Genomic DNA, 12,664 nt, shown 5'->3' on the forward strand with positions numbered 1-12,664 from the left:
TAATGGACCAATGCTAGAAATATCATTATGTGTCTCTCTGCATAAACACCATTCAAAAATGGCTCTTCCCTGTTTGCCAGTGAAGCCCAAACTCCTGAATTTGGCACTGAAGTCCTGACATTTAACCTGGCCCCACCTGACCTAGCCAAATCTGTTTCCTACTATGCCTCCTGCTCCAGCCAGATGGGTCTTAGCATTGGGCTCTAAGCACTATGCACAACCAAAATTCTTGTCTTTTCCTTTTGCTAGGTTAGGATCTCCCATTCCCCAATGTGACACTTTACCTAGCTACTAAATGCCCACTGAATTCTTCTACAAAGCTCACTAGCTATGTTGCTCATATTCTTAGCTATCTAACTGTTGTATGTTGTATGTTTGTTTTCCACAAATGAGATCTGACCTCCTTGAAGGCAGGGAGAGTTATCGCCCATAGTACCATGTACTCTGCAGAGCACATGGCAAGTGATTAAGATAAAAGAACCACATAAGTGCTTTGTAAACCTAAATATATGGAATTGTCAAAATTCATTGATGCATATAATAATAGTTTACTGAATACCAGCTGTGCTGGATAACTAGGGTCTAAGGAATATGTAAGTATTCTTCAAGGACTTTCAAAGATTCCTGGGCAGGGGAATTTGGTAACAGACTAGATTTTCTGGAGTTAAGTGGGATAATGCTCAGATTTGGTCATCAAAAGTTGTGTGACCTCACAGATCAGTGAAATCAGAGATAATTAAGTTGTGAGTGTACTAACCTAGTTGAAAAAAGAATGCACCCATCAGAAGGGATCTGTTAATATCTGTGTTACTCACCTTTACATTTCAGTGCCTACAACACAGAGTCTGGCACACAGAAGGCTCTTAATGAACACTGTTGAATGACAAAAGGTGAGACTTCTGGGAAACTGCCTTTACTCTGGGCACGCTGAAAAATAAGGCTCCTGGGATCACAAGCCTGAAGATCAGACAATGGTAAATTCACTAAGTTGCTGTTGCCCCAAAAGTGTTCTTGGAAAACACCCAGCCAAATTCTTGAAGAGCCCCCAATCTGTCCTTTTCTATATGAAACTTCCCTAAAAGCATCTTTTGGCAGTAATAACACCTTTTCCTCTCATCTGCAAGCTGAAGTAATTTAGTGTATTTTCATACATAATTAAAACACTGAATTTTAGTTTATCTTCTTTTCTATATCTGGTCTACATTCACTGTGTTGTATCTTGGAAATACCACTTTGAAACAACCTACATTAGTCAGTCTGTATCTTTTACTTGTGGTATTTGACACTTAAATCTTCAGTTGGCCGCCTCCTTCACTTTTAGCAACTTCATAGTAAACCACACCAAAATATGAGAAAACAGTTGATCATTCTGTCACCTCAGAAGGCAGGTAATTTGGGAGTCATTTTAAAATATGTCTAAAAAACTCAAGCCCAAGATGAGCCTGAGGGCTAATTACTGTTGCTGTTTCTGCTACTCAGTCTAGGGAGGGAAAGTTCCCAAAATGATTTGAGAGTCATTTTCATTCCACTCCTCAGAGCCAAATCATCTGGTTTGTGTGCTAAGTCCAAAAAAACACGGCTGTATATTTTCCCCAAGGAACAAGCCAGGGAGAGAGAATCTGAAAGAGCACAGTAGGTTTTAGGTAAGAACTTCCAGGACTTCCTTGAAAAGAAAGGCTACATGTGATAAAAAAAATACTGTTTTCCAGCCATTGCCTCTGTGTTTTCTCTCCTGTATTAAATGGCAAGAGAGGGCAACTGCTATTTACCTCTCTCTTCCTTTTTGACTTATTTTCAGTTATTTCCTTCACTTCGGCCTTTTAAGTTGCTGCTGTTCAGTAGAAAGAGTGTGAAAGCAAGCAAGGGCCGAGGACTGACGTCTTGTGAGTTACAGGATGCATTTACTAGGCCGTATCAGCCTTGGTCCTATTATTAAGTCCGGGAGCAAGCTATGTGGCCTGTGTTCTGCTTGGACTGCTCTTGCCTTGGCTCTTGGCCTGCTGAACTCCCATTTTTTCAATCCTCAGGTTATACGTATGCTACTTCTTCAAAGAGGGCTGCCCTGCCCATCCCATCTAATGTAGCCGGCATCCCACAGCCTATTCATTCTCTGTATCATATTCCTCTAGTTTCTTTCAAAGCAACTTATCACTGTCTGAAATAATCTAGTTTATTACTTATTTTTCCCGTCTGCCCAACCCACTAGACGATAACCTCTGTGTGGGCAGGGACCATGTGTGTCATGTTTAGCTGTTGTATATACCCAATGCTTAGCACAGTGCCTGTTGCATTCTAGAAGATCAGGAGCTATTTGTTCAGTGAATGAGGAGGACAGAGGGCAATCCAGGGTCACCACAATATTCCTTCTTTCTGGAGTGTACAGCCACAAAACAGAGGTTCTCCCAGGATTTGTCAAGCTCACTGACCTCTATCCACATTTGCTGATTTGTGTGGGAACAAATGATATAATCAAGAGGCTGAACTGGCTCTTCAGTGATTCTAAAGTTGAATGTGAAACTTGAAGGGCTTGGGAGCTACAGGTAGCATTTTTCTTTCTTTCATAGGCTGAAAAGGATGGCTTTGGCAAATAATGGAAGATTCAGGAAATTGAATCAAACACATTCATAATGTTGAGTGGGATCTAATTTTATGGACTGTGCCTCATGGTAGAAGAACAATGGGTTGCTGGTTAAGGATGAAAAGTATCTTGAGAAGACAGAAAAAAATATATTTGTTTAGGAGGCTCAGGAACCTCATCAGTGTAGGGTCGCCAGATTTAACAAAATCAAACAAACAAAAAACCCAGGATGCCTCATTAAATTTGAATTTTGAATTTTAGATAAACAGTGTATACATTGTTAATATAAGTATGTGTCATGTAATCTTTAGTCCTGTATTTTATGTGGCAACCCTACAAGAGTGTTTTCATCCAGTTGTCATTACTCTATTCACAAGAATATTATAAGAACTTTCTCAGATGCCTTGCTGACTTCCGGATATAATTCTCCTGTGGCAACATTTCCCAAACCATGTTCCATGAAATCACAGGCTCCCACAAGACTTGAATATACCTTGAAAAATGGCAAAATATGTTTGCAGAATAAACTAGCTCCTTTCTTAGAGATTCACAGTGCATATTAGGATAGTTAAGGTGCCAAGACACACTATTCTCCAAATTTGCTTCCATTTTAAGTCTCCACGCTTTCTAGCTGAATTCTCTCCCTCTGAGGTGCCCAACCTCATGTCATGTGACTAGCTTGGCTGAATGTTTTTGCTCTGTCACTGGGCCAGGTTTTGTACTGGCTGAGTTTATCTTTCCTTTTGGGGGCAAAGAACACAGACATCTGGGATCTGGGCCCTGAAGAAAAAGCTTATAGTCTTGCTGAGGGTCTCGCTGATATCCTCAGCTGTGTGAGCAAGTGAGGGCTGTTCAGGAACCTTCTGAGGTCTGGTGGTCCTGCCTGCATATGTGCCCAGCTTAGAAATCCTGTAATGGGAATTGTTCATTGTTTTAGACATATTTTGGTGTCATGGTTTTTAAAGTAGAGCATAACAATCTTAGTGTGGAAAAAATAGTTTATCATAGGAATTAATTTGTGCACAATTTTCTAGGTAAAGTCAAGATGCATCTTCTTCAAAGGTAAACTTAATGACATTTGTTTTATAAATACCATCATTCCTCACTGTCAGTCCTCTGTGAATGCTCTAGCCTCTGACATTCAGTAGAGCAATAAAGAAATCAAACATGCCTACCTAACCTTTATGAAAATATTTAAAATTATGATTTAATTTTTAATCTCCCATGGCAGCAGTAAAATAAATGATATAAATAAATCTCAACAGGCCCAACTGCCTGCTTTGCAATAACACTTAGGGTATGGCCTAGACAGTCAAGATTTCCTCTTACTCATAAACCAATGTGGCATGGGCTGGGCAAGGGGAGGGTGGTAGATGTTGACATTTTGCATTTCCTGGGGACCTATATATGTAATTGTCTTTCACAGTGGGTGGAGAGTGGAGTAGTTTTGACATGTCCTGTGTTAACAGTTTGGGTTTTCATATAATGTCTTGTTCTTCCTTGCCACTGAATTTCTCCCCTTTGCCATTAAATAAACAAGTACCAAAATACTCAAAACACAACACCACCACCACCACAAGAATAAGAAAAGGCAAGAAAAAAAGTATGGCTTTTCTGTTTAAAAGAAATGAAAGAATCACTCAGTCTAAAAAGATGGAATTTAAGGTTTATAGAATCCATTGTGAAATCTCTTACAAAATTAGCTGAGGCCTGGGGCACTAAGCCACAGGAGTGGGAATGGGTAAATTGAGGGATGCCAAATTAAATAAGTCGGTTTATTGGGTTGAAGTGATACTAATACAATATAATATAGATGTAGTAAACTAGTTTCCTAGTGTTTCCACAATTTAAAAAGCTTGGGTCAAGAACCTCACGACCCTAGGAAGCAAATTTGTTGCTGTATAACATCTTGTGTGTAATATATGTTACATAAGTGATTTTTTGTATATATATTTTTTTTTTATTGAAGTATAGTCAGTTTACAATGTTGTGTCAGTTTCTGGTGTAATACTCGTATCAGACAAAATAGACTTTAAAACAAACGCCATAAAGAAACGTAAGTGAATGGTTTTATATGAACCATAGGTTTGGAATACTTTGAGGCAAGCCAGAGTCTGGTTATGTATAGGTGTTCAGCAGATGTTGACCATGAATGTCTTATACATAACTGCAGTTTCAAGATAGCCAAAGTGATGAGATATATGAAGTGGCGTCCAACCTATCAAATCTCTCCAGAACCTTTGGCAACTGAGCTGATCTCTTAGATTAATTGATAGTTTCTCAACCTTGGCATTGTTGACATTTTTGACCAGATAATTCTTTATTGTGGGTACTGCCTTTTGAATTACAGAATGTTTAACAGTATTTCTGGCCACTATCCACTATATGCTAGCAGGGCACCCCTAGTTGTGACAAACGAAAATATCTCCAGATACTGCCAAATGTTCCTGGGTGGGGAAGGGGGTGGTTGGAAATTGCCCCCACTTGTGAACCACTGTGTTAGAAGATGGTACAGGTTCAGGCTCCTATAAATTGACTCTAGTTCCTTACAGATTATGTGGTTTTGCCACATTTCCTTTGACAGACAGGATCCAAAGACTTTCACAATTGCATGAAGAGGAGGCTCAAGAAGAGAGGCCAGCCCAAAAGTCCATTAATGGATAAATGGATCAACAAAATGTGATGCACCCACTATCACCACTCCTATTCAACATAGTCCTGGAAGTCCTAGCCACAGCAGTCAGGCAAGAGAAAGAAATAAAAGGGATCCAAATTGGAAAAGAAGAGGTAAAAGTGTCATTATATGCTGATGACATGTTACTATACATAGAAAACCCTAAAAGGTCCACACAAAAGCTACTAGAGCTGATTGAAGAATTCAGCAAGGTAGCAGGTTACAAAATTAATGTTCAAAAATCAGTTGCATTTCTTTACACTAACGATAAATCAACAGAATAAGAAAGTAAAGAAACAATCCCCTTTAAAATAGCACCCAAAGTAATAAAATATCTGGGAATAAATCTAACCAAGGAGGTGAAAGAATTATATACAGAAAACCATAAACCATTGATGAAGGAAATTAAAGAAGACTTTAAAAAATGGAAAGATATTCCATGCTCTTGGATTGGAAGAATCAATATTGTTAAAATGGTCACACTGCCCAAGGCAATCTACAGATTTAATGCAATCCCTATCCAATTACCCAGGACATATTTCACAGAACTAGAAAAAATCATAATAAAATTCATATGGAACCATCAAAGACCTAGAATTGCCAAAGCATTACTGAAGAGAAAGAAAGAGGCTGGAGGAATAACTCTCCCAGACTTCAGACAATACTATAGAGCTACAGTCATCAAGACAGCATGGTATTGGTACCAAAACAGACAGATAGACCAATGGAACAGAACAGAGAGCCCAGAAATGAACCCACAAACTTTTGGTCAACTCATCTTTGACAAAGGAGGCAAGAATATACAATGAAATAAAGACAGTCTCTTCAGCAAATGGTGTTGGGAAAACTGGACAGCAGCATGTAAAACAATGAAGCTAGAACACTCCCTTACACCATATACAAAAATCAACTCAAAATGGATTAAAGACTTAAACATAAGACAAGATACAATAAACCTCCTAGAGGAAAACATAGGCAAAACATTATCTGACATATATTTCAAAAATTTTCTCCTAGAAGAAATAAAAGCAAGAATAAACAAATGGGACCTAATGAAACTTACAAGCTTCTGCACAGCAAAGGAAACCAGAAATAAAACAAGAAGAAAACCTATGGAATGGGAGAAAATTTTTGCAAGTGAAACCGACAAAGGCTTGATCTCCAGAATATATAAGCAGCTCATACGACTCAATAAGAAAAAAATAAACAACCCAATCCAAAAATGGGCAGAAGACCTAAACAAGCAATTCTCCAAGGAAGACATACAAATGATCAAAAAGCACATGAAAAAATGCTCAATATCACTAATTATCAGAGAAATGCAAATCAAAACTACAATGAGGTATCACCTCACACCAGTCAGAATGGCCGTCATTCAAAAATCCACAAATGACAAATGCTGGAGAGGCTGTGGAGAAAGGGGAACCCTCCTACACTGCTGGTGGGAATGCAGTTTGGTGAAGCCACTATGGAAAACAGTGTGGAGATTCCTCAAAAGACTAGGAATAGACTTACCACATGACCCAGGAATCCCACTCCTGGGCTTGTATCCAGAAGGAAATCTACTTCAGGATGACACCTGCACCCCAATGTTCATAGCAGCACTGTTTACAATAGCCAAAACATGGAAACAGCCTAAATGTCCATCAACAGGTGACTGGATAAAGAAGATGTGGTATATTTATACAATGGAATACTACTCAGCCATAAAAACCGACAACATAATGCCATTTGCAGCAACATGGATGCTCCTGGAGAATGTCATTCTAAGTGAAGTAAGCCAGAAAGAGAAAGAAAAATACCATATGAGATCGCTCATATGTGGAATCTAAAAAACAAAAACAAAAACAAACAAACAAACAAAAACAAAGCATAAATACAGGACAGAAATAGACTCACAGACAGAGAATACAGACTTGTGGTTACCAGGGGGGTGGAGGGTGGGAAGGGATAGACCGGGATTTCAAAATTGTAGAATAGACTACACTGTATAGCACAGGGAAATATACACAAAATGTTATGATAACTCACAGAGAAAAAAATGTGACAATGAGTGTGTATATGTCCATGAATAACTGAAAAATTGTGCTGAACACTGGAATTTGACACAACATTGTAAAATGATTATAAATCAATAAAAATGTTAAAAAAAAAAAAGTTTCCATGTATACCAGGGAATTGAGGAATGTATGTACATGCTCGATGTGGGATGCACAGTCAGAAAAGGCCAGAGAAGACCCTGAGTTTTAACCTCTGGCTAGCCTTCAGGCTCTATATAAGTAGGAAGTAGAGACTAAGAGTTGGAAACAGCCTGGCTAAGCATTGAAGGAGTACCCAACACAGAACCAATCTGCAAAGACTAGGAGAGTAGTCCTTTTTCTTTTTTCACTATTTTTTTTCTTTTATCTTTTGTTGGCTGTAGGCATTTAAGGTAACTTTGTCAAAACACCAGTTGACCACTAAGCTAACAGAACAGAGGCTTCAGGGGCACAATATAACAAAAAATACAGACTTTACAAAGATAGTTTAGAAAAACCCACAATAGGCAGGAGCAACAAATTCTCGGTAGGGTGGAAAATCTGGTTTCCAGAATTGCCACACTGTAATATTCAAAATGCCCAGTTTTCAACAAAAAAAAATTCCAAGGAATGCAAAGATACAAGAAACTATGGCCCATCCACAGTGAAAAAAATTGAAACTCTTCCTTAGGAAGCCCAAGCATTGGACTTACTAGACAAAGACTTTAAGTGAACTGTCAAATAGGCTCAAAGACCTAAAGGAAACCATGGACAAAGAACTAAAGGAAACCAGTAGAACAATGTCTCAACAAATAGAGATAGAAATTATATACAACCAAATAGAGACTGAAATGAAAAATTCACTAGAGGGGTTTAGCAGCTGATTGAAGAGGCAGGAGAAAAAAATCAGCAAATGTAAAGATAGGTTGAGATCTTTCAGTCTGAGGAGCACAAAGAGAGAAGAATGAAGAGCAATAAATAGAGCCTAAGAGGCCTGGAGGACACCATCCCATATGTACCAATATATGCATAAACAGATTCCCAGAGGGAGAGTAGAGACAGAACAAGCACAAAGAATATTGGAAATAATGGCCAAAACTTCCCAAATTGGATGCAAAACATGCATTTGCACATTAAGAAGTGTAAAAAACCTAGTCATGATAAATTCAAGGGGCTTCACACCAAGACATGTAATAGATTGTGAAAAGACAAAGACAGAATCTTGAGAGGAGCAAGAGAGAAGCAACCTATCACATTTGAGGGATCTTCAATAAGATTAACAGCCAATTTCTCTCCAGAAACCATGGAGGAAGTAGGACGATATATTTAAAGTTTAAAGAAAAATGATGTAAACCAATAATTCTACATCTAACAAAACTATCTTTCAAAAACAGAAGGAAAAAATTAAGGCATTCCTAAATAAACAAAAACTGAGGGAGTTCCTCATATGTAAATCTGCCATACAAGATACGTTAAAGTGAATCCTATAGAATGAAATGAAAGCACACTAGACAATAATCCAAAGATATGTGAAGAAATAAAGAACAATAGTAAAGGTAGCTACATAGGTAAGTATAAAAGCCAGTGATACTGCATGTATGATTTCTAACTCCTTTTTATTCTTTTTTGTCCCCATATGATTTAAAAGACAAATGTGTAAAATAATAATTGCAAAACTATGTTTATGGGTACATAGTCTATAAAGTTGTAACTTGTAAAAATAACAACACAATGCAGGGGCACAGAGATGTAAAGGAGTAGTTTTTGTATACTATTGATTTTATTAATATTAAATTTGTGTGAATTCAGACTTGATTGGTATAAATTAAGCTGTTACTTGTAATCTCCAGGGTAACTGCTAAGGAAAAAAAACTAAAACATATACAGGAAAAAAAAAAAAGCTGAGAAGGGAATCAAAATTGTACACTAGAAAAAAAAATCAGTTAACCATAAAATAAGATAGTAACAGAGGAACTGAAGAACAAAAAGAATCTAACTCAACTACCAAAGGAAAAAAAAAGCAATGAAAAAATGGGCAAAAAATCTGAATACACATCTCTCTAAGGAAAACATACAAATGGCCAACAAGCACATGAGAAGATGTTCAACATCTTTAATGATTGGGGAAATGCACATTAAAACCACAATGAGATACAACTTCTTACTCATTAGGATGGCTATAATAATAATTTTTAAAATGGAAATAACAAGTGTAGGCAAGGATGTGGAGAAATGGAAACCCCCATACATTGCTGGTGGGAATGCAAAAATGTTGCAGTCCAGTAGAAAGCAGTTTGGCAGATCTTCAAAAAGTTAAACATAGAATTACCACATAACCCAGCAATTCCACTCCTAGGTATATACCCCAAAGAATTGAAAACAGGTACTCAGTCAAATACTTGCACACAAATGTTAATAGCAACACTATTCACAATAGCCAAAACATAGAAAAAACCAAAATGGCCATCTCAATGGATTTTTAAAATGTGATACATCTATATAGTAGAATATTACTCAGCCATAAAAAGGAATGGAGTACTGATACATGCTATAATATGGATGAACCTTGAAAACATTATGCTAAAAAAGAAGCCAGACACAAAAGGCCACATGTTACATGATTCCATTTATATGAAATTCCCAGAATACGTATATCCATAGAAGCAGTAAGTAGATTAGTGGTTTCTAGGGGCTGGGAAGTGGGGAAGGAGAAGGTGAGGAGGAAGTAACTTCTTAATAGGTGTAGGATTTTCTTTGAGGATGATAAAATGCTCTGGAATTAGTGATGATGCTTACACAATATCATGAATGCACTAAATGCCACCAAATTTTATACTTTAAAATGATTACTGGTTAATTTTATGTTGTGTGAATTTTACCTCAACAAAAAGAATAATGTTTTAAAGCCCTTTTTCTGAAATGTGGTCGTGCCTTCTTCCTGTGACCTTTCTTAGGCATGTTGTGGTCAAAGCCTTTTAAATGACAGAGACATTAATTGCTGGGACATTATCAAGCTTACAGAACAGGTTGCATGAAATGTTTTGTCACAGCTATTAATGAATATTCATTTAATAAATGTTAATGTGTATGACAAAATTTCATCCAACACTTACTTTCATTATAACCTCATAGGGAGATTGTGAAAAATAAGACCCTCACCCATCTTAAACTCAAACATGTTTGACAGCTACCGTTATCTCCAAATGAACAAGCACGTACAATTAAATTGACTAAGACCAGTTTACAGTAGATGGTAAGTGTTCAAAGAATGTGAATTGTTATTACTATATTTCAAAACTAATTTAATTATGACATTAAAATCTGCAAGAACAATAGAAAGGGATGGGGGATGATTTACTTATAGTGCATGTAAGAGAATTTCCAGATAAACCACATATGTCTGACCAGACAAAGTAAAATCATATGGAGCACAGGTTTCAGAAGCCCCATCAGCACCACTACACATGCAGAGCCATAAACACTGTAAGGAGAAGGGTTGGGAAGCCATCAAATACCTTTAGACAATAATATAAATCTTTTGCTTAATCACACAAGGAAATTTACCAACTCCCAGTGGTTGAAGAATGTTCCCCTGAAGCCAGATTGTGTTTAAACTCCATTTAAAATAATACATCCTAAATTCATTAAGGCTTTTCACTTTCCTAAGCATGCTCACACAGCTAATCACCTTATTCTCTTCACACAGGTGCAAGATAGGTAATGCAGACATTATTCTTATTTTACAGATAAGGAAACTGAGGCACAACAAAAGGGAGTAACCTGGCTAGAGGGACATACAGACTCCTGTCTTCTAATTCTCTGCCCAGGACTTTTTTCAACTCAACTTCCAATTTTATAGATTCAGGTTCAAACGGGTTCCATGCAAGGAGAGTATCACACTTGAGATAACGAACCAAACAACTAAACAAAAGAAACCAAACAGTGTAAAGCCGCAGAGCAAAATATATGACACATTTTTCTCCAACAAAGTCACACTTTCTTAATCCTCACTCGCAGTATCATCTTGCAACAACTTTGGTAACACTGAGAGGCAACAGCCAAATAGAGATTCAGATGAGAAAATCGTACCACCACCACTATACAATTACCCTGCCCTACTGGAAGCCAAAGTCATTGCCTTTACTGATGTGATGAACAGGCCACTCATGACCTGAAATTCTCTTACATGCACTATAAGTAAATGCAAGCTCAGAGCCACAGGAAGTCAGGCCTCCAGCTTGCCCCAAGGATGGAAACAATAGAAGCTGGAATATAGATTCTTCCATCCAAATAAGATCCTGGCCTTGAAACTCAGTGCCAGGAAGAAGCATGAAAGCTGCTGACTGGAAGGGAGGTAGCAAAAAGGAAGTAGCTCTGCGTGGACGTTCCATCCCCTTAAGCTGCAGACAGTTCTTTCCTCCCAGCTCCTACAGTACTTTTAGTTTGTGCTACTTAATACTTACAAAATTGGCAAGCATGGGTGGAACACCTTCTGTATTGGCTCAGTGTACAATAGGACAATTCAGAGGGCATGAGAGAGAAGTGGCGAGTATGGTGCCTGCCCTTAAGAGAGCTTTACTATCAAGTTGGGGAGAAAATATATCAATCAAACAATGAAGCCAAGATACAGGGCATTAGATAATAAAAGGCAACGTTATGTAGTAAAGAGTAGGCAACATAAGATGTAAGAAAAGAGTCAGGGAGAAAAGGAACTCATTTAATCCTAATTATTCCCACTTTACAGATGAGAAAACTGAAACTCGGCAGGGGAGGATATAGTTTAGCAGTAGAGCACGTGCTTAGGAAGCACAAGGTCCTGGGTTCAATCCCCAGTATCTCCATTAAAAATAAATAAATAAATAAACAAACAAATAAATAAATAAACCTAATTACCTCCCCATAAAAAAATAAATAAACTACAATAAAACAAATAAATAAACTAGAAAACTGAAACTCAATTTATGCAAATTGCCCAGGAAATATAGGCAGTAAGTGGCAGAGTCAGGAGTTCAATCAAGATCTATCTGAATCCAAGAGGATTGGAGTAAACAGAGAATGCTTCCTGGAGGAACTAGAGTTTGAACCAGGCCTTAAGAGATGGGGAGCGCTTGAAATTTGAAGGGCCTTGAAAACAGGTAAGAATTTGGTAACCATCAAAAGGCATTGGGTAGAAGCACACAATGAAGGCAGTATCTTAGGAATATGAGTCTACAGTGGTACGCAGAATGACCCGAAAGTGAAAGACTGGAATCAGGAAACCAGCGAGGTAGCTGTTACAGAATGCAAGTATGCAGTGCTTGCTACAGGGCAGCCTGAACCAGGATAGAAGGTGATATGGTGGAATATAATTTAAATGTTTCAGGGAAAACAAACAGGGTGAGGTGACTTTAAAAA

The 12,664-nt window shown here is 37.7% G+C and overlaps 1 non-coding gene across 1 annotated transcript; it reads left to right on the top strand.

Moving 5' to 3' along the window:
* Positions 1–12,038: 12,038 nt before the first annotated feature.
* TRNAP-AGG (transfer RNA proline (anticodon AGG)) lies at positions 12,039–12,111 on the top strand. The gene has a single exon. It is a non-coding gene; the product is annotated as a tRNA-Pro (tRNA).
* The last annotated feature ends 553 nt before the right edge of the window (positions 12,112–12,664 follow it).

The sequence above is a fragment of the Camelus dromedarius genome, chromosome X (assembly GCF_036321535.1).
Source record: "Camelus dromedarius isolate mCamDro1 chromosome X, mCamDro1.pat, whole genome shotgun sequence".
Classification (NCBI taxonomy): domain Eukaryota; kingdom Metazoa; phylum Chordata; class Mammalia; order Artiodactyla; family Camelidae; genus Camelus; species Camelus dromedarius.